Genomic DNA, 4,921 nt, shown 5'->3' with positions numbered 1-4,921 from the left:
CAAAATTCAGACATTTTTTTTTAATTTTGCAAATGACATTCAAAGCGTGGCATAAAAAGTTAATATTTATATCTTTCTTAGACCTATTGATTTCAATCATCTGGAGACATGCAGCTTCGATGTCTTAAATCCGTCCCTGAAAATCAGCAAGCCTCGATTCCGTCCAATGAAAAATGATTATTAGTCTTTAATCTAGATTTTCGTTCAATTCTTTTACTTATTAATTTTTAAATTACAGTAAACATTATTTAAAATCAAACGAAGTCAATGCGACTTTACATTACATGAAAACATAAAGAATATATCTATGTCTATGAACTCATGAACAAAACAGATATTAGACCCTTACGCCGGTGTTAGGGCCGGGGCTTGGGCGGTTGCTTGCATTTTCCAGTACTATTCATGGACAGGCTCAATCACCCGAGCAGGCAACATTTTCAATTTTGCCGTTTTGGAAGTTCTTTAGGGGTTCTTTATTTCTCTCTATTTTCTTGCATGCATAGGAAATTAAATGTTATAGTGTAAAATCAGCATGCCTCCAGATTCATGCTAATTTTCGTGAACATTTGGAAAATGTATTTAAAAGTTACATATTGCGAGGTGAGCTCAGAAAGTAATTAATACATTGCGAAAGTCACTTACAATCCACGTTAGTAAGTAAAAAGAGGTCAAATTATGCAAAAATAGCCCTTACTGCGTTTCTTACGCGATGAATACAGCAAAACTACGTTTTTATATGTAATTAAGATCCGTGAGCAAAACCAATGATTAATCGCACATTACATGTAATTTATTGCAAAAATCTTTAATCTTTTACTCTTCTTAAAATCTAAGTACACGTTTCTCAAGTTTGATTTTCTTGAAATATTATTGGCTCATCTGAGTGCATGAAGCTTTAATTGCAGAAAAAAAAACTTTTTTGATCCACCTTCCTCATTAATATCTTCCTGTCATGAGAAAAAAAATATTACAAATGATAGTTTAAGTCTCAGCTGAGGATAAAGGGAAGACACGAATAAAGGAAGTAATAAAAGGGTGGTCTTGATTTTCTGACAGAATGTTAGCCACTTTTAGAGCGTTTCTGTCAACATCGGCAGCCTCAAAAATACATTTCTGCTAACAACGGCAGTATTTTCACTTCGACCAGGCTCTGCGGCTGGTTTGGACGCCTGTAACATTCTCAAGAGATAACATGAGTATTTGTAATTTCAACGTGTACACGTGCACATTTCTTTTGTATAGTAAGAATTTATCAACTATCAGCTGCATATGATTCCACTAATCAAAACAGTTATGTAGGAGAAATAAAAAGTCTTTATTTATATCAATAATAAATAATATTATCAGCCTCCATCTGTAATTTCAGTTGATCTTGTATTTTCACTTATACTGCAAGTTAAAAGCTCAAATTTGAGACCGTAATATTATTGTTAGCAAGCTTGTCCTATTTACTCAACAAAAAAGGTGAACAAGAATACCTTGGCATGAATTAGATGTTGATGCAAGTCAATCACAAACCTATATTAATATGAGCATATGAGCTTCAAAGATATCTAAGTTACATATAACTATATAGACTTACTTAAATCAAGTATTCTTACCATTACACTCCTGCAGTACTTGCTTACTTTCAGCAAAACTTCGTTATTATCAGGGGCGGGTACAGAACATGGTTTCCTGGGGGGGGGGGGGGGGGGTGACATATAGGGTGGAAGATTTTGATAAAAATAACGCAACAGGCGAAATATTGTGCACTTTTGTTTGAAGATTGGGCCAGCATCTTGTTCATGTAACAAATATTGCAATTTGATGTGTTTAAAAGGTCATCTTATGAGTGGCAATGCACTTTGCTTATATATGTGTATATGATACAGTATATGGAATTAAGAAAAAATATGTGTAACTGAGTGGTGCCTGGGAGGGGTGTCCCCTCCCATAGACAGAGAAAATTTTGAAATATGAGGTTGAAAATCGTGTTATTTCCTTGACTTTCTAGTGCTGTTTATGGTACCTTTTGGATGATTTTACATCCCCTGGTGTTTAGAAGTAAGGATTGTATGCGCGACCGTTGATAAAAATAATTTCAAACACTTCATTAATTTAATCAATTAAAGACGAATTTCCAAAGTAAAGTGGTATTAAATACTCCCTTTCTATTGTGCAAAAACATAATTTCAAACACTAATATTCAATAAGATCTTTTTTCCATCAATGAATCCAGAGGTCAGTCCAATTTAAATTTTATTTAAACAATATAACTGTCATAAAAAGTTATTAAAAGCAAATGACCAATCTTTTCACCTTGATAAAAATCTTTGTTAGTTAATTTCTTAGTTATTAAAATGCGATTCCTTTAATATTATCTTCATAAAACTCGCCATCTTTTTAATTTACAAATAATTTATAGGGCTTTCCTAAAGAAAATGGAAAAAAAAGATAGTTTAATGTGGTCTACTTTTTAGCTCACCTGTCACAGTGACAGGGTGAGTTTTTGTGATCGCTTTTCCTCCGGCGTCCGTCCGTCGTCTGTCCGTAAACTTTTAATTCAAATGACATCTCCTCATAAACCACTAAGCCAATTTCATCCAAACTTCACAGGAATGTTCCTGTGGTGGTCACCTTTAAAAATTCTTCAAAGAATTTAATTCCATGCAGAACTCTGGTTGCCATGGCAACCGAAAGAAAAAACTTTAATTATCTTCTTTTAAAAAACCCAAAGAGCTAGAGCTTAGATATTTGGCATGAAATATCTTCTAGTGAGTGTCTACCAAGTTTGTTCAAATAAAAGCCCTAGGGTCAAAATTGGCCCCGTCCTAGGGGATCATTGATTTTCCCTATATGCATATATGTAACTCATGGCCCTCTTGTTAACTATCTATTTCCCACTAACTGTGACTATTAATTTCATTAGACCTTTGGAAAGTAATTAAACAATCGGTTATGCAGTTCAAACATTGAAGTCAGTCAAGCATGTTGATAGATAAAGATCTCTTCCAAGCCCCAAGGCAGGAGATTAACAACTGGATGACAACAATAAATGTTTTGATAAGGGAGTACACTACAGCCAATAATGTTTGAAACTGACAAAAAATATGTTCCAGCCCAGCTGGTCAACGTATCTTAGGGCCAAGCTGGGGGGAGCTGCAGCCCTGAAGCCCGGGCCTGAATCCGCCACTGAAATTTATAGAGTTTTTATAGACCTAGAAAAAGAAGACAGCAGCGCCTTTTCATGCACCTGCATTGATAGACCCTGCCAGTCCATGTTTATTCGTCTGTTGATCTGTCTGTGGTCAAGTTTGTTGTAACACCTTCATGCTCGTACCCAGACGCACCATACCTTTGGTCAACAGCTTTAGTTAGAATTATTGATGCCATATATGCTGGTCACATCGTCCAGGTCACATTCGTTGCGATTGATCCTGAAATCCTTTCTACGGTCATTCGCACTGTACTTCAATTCTCGCATTACAAAAGTTAGTTCCTTGCGAAAGTGAAAGCAACTAGTACTGGTTGACACCCTGCCATGGAGCGATGCGGTGGCTGAACTGTGTACTGGTAAATTCAATGTTTCAATGTGACTTTCTGCCGTGATCCGGTGTGAAAACTACCAATACGGTAGTACATGAATATGTAAGACTGGGTCAAATATTTTACTACTAGTGCGGCCAAATGCATCTAGACTCCTAGAAAACCAGGACCTTAAATCTTATATTGCATATTTTATACTCCAGTGGCTTAAAAAGTAAAAAAAAAATGTGTCCATAGGACACGGGTGCCCCCACCGCGCCACTGTTCTGTCAATCTTTTACTATGTCAAGGGAAATAACTCTACAAATACTGGATAAATACACAAGCGAAACCCCAGGTGCAAATCTAAATATGCTGAGCAACCTGCCCATAAGGTTTAATGACTATGTCAAATCCTATATGAGTAACTTGCGACACAAGTTGAAAATTGCAAAAATTTCTGATCAATATTCCTGCAAAGTTACATGACTCTAGGTCAAATACTTTTTGAGTTACGTGCGACACAAGTTGAAAATTGCAAAATTTTACTAAGTCAAGGGCAATAACTCCGAGAATACTAAAAATATCCACACGAAAATACCCAGGTGCACAACTACACATGCTGATCAACATTCCTGTAAAGTTTCATGACTCTAGGTCAAATACTTTTTGAGTTACGTGCGACACAAGTTGAAAATTGCAAAATTTTACTAAATCAAGGGCAATAACTCTGAAAATACTAAAAATATCCACACGAAAATACCCAGGTGCACAACTACACATGCTGATCAACATTCCTGTAAAGTTTCATGACTCTAGGTCAAATACTTTTTGAGTTACATGCGACACAAGTTGAAAATTGCAAAATTTTACTATGTCAAGGGCAATAACTCTGAAAATACTAAAAATATCCAGACGAAAACACCCAGGTGCACAACAACACATGCTGATCAACATTCCTGTAAAGTTTCATGACTCTAGGTCAAATACTTTTTGAGTTGCATGCGACACAAGTTGAAAATTGCAAATTTTTACTAAGTCAAGGGCAATAACTCTAAAATTACTAAAAATATCCAGACGAAAATACCCAGGTGCACAACTACACATGCTGATCAACATTCCTGTAAAGTTTCAAGACTCTAGGTCAAATACTTTTTGAGTTACGTGCAACACAAGTTGAAAATTGCAAAATTTTACTAAGTCAAGGGCAATAACTCTGAAAATACTAAAAATATCCACACGAAAATACCCAGGTGCACAACTACACATGCTGATCAACATTCCTGTAAAATTTCATGACTCTAGGTCAAATACTTTTTGAGTTACGTGCGACACAAAAGTGAACGGACGGACGGACGGACAAGGGTAAATCTAAATGCCCGCCACTAACGTGGGGGCACAAAAAAAAACACAC

This window comes from Ruditapes philippinarum, unplaced genomic scaffold (genome assembly GCF_026571515.1).
Source record: "Ruditapes philippinarum isolate M1 unplaced genomic scaffold, ASM2657151v2 ctg342_1_1_1_1, whole genome shotgun sequence".
Classification (NCBI taxonomy): Eukaryota; Metazoa; Mollusca; class Bivalvia; order Venerida; family Veneridae; genus Ruditapes; species Ruditapes philippinarum.
Note: the sequence above shows the minus strand (reverse complement) of the source record.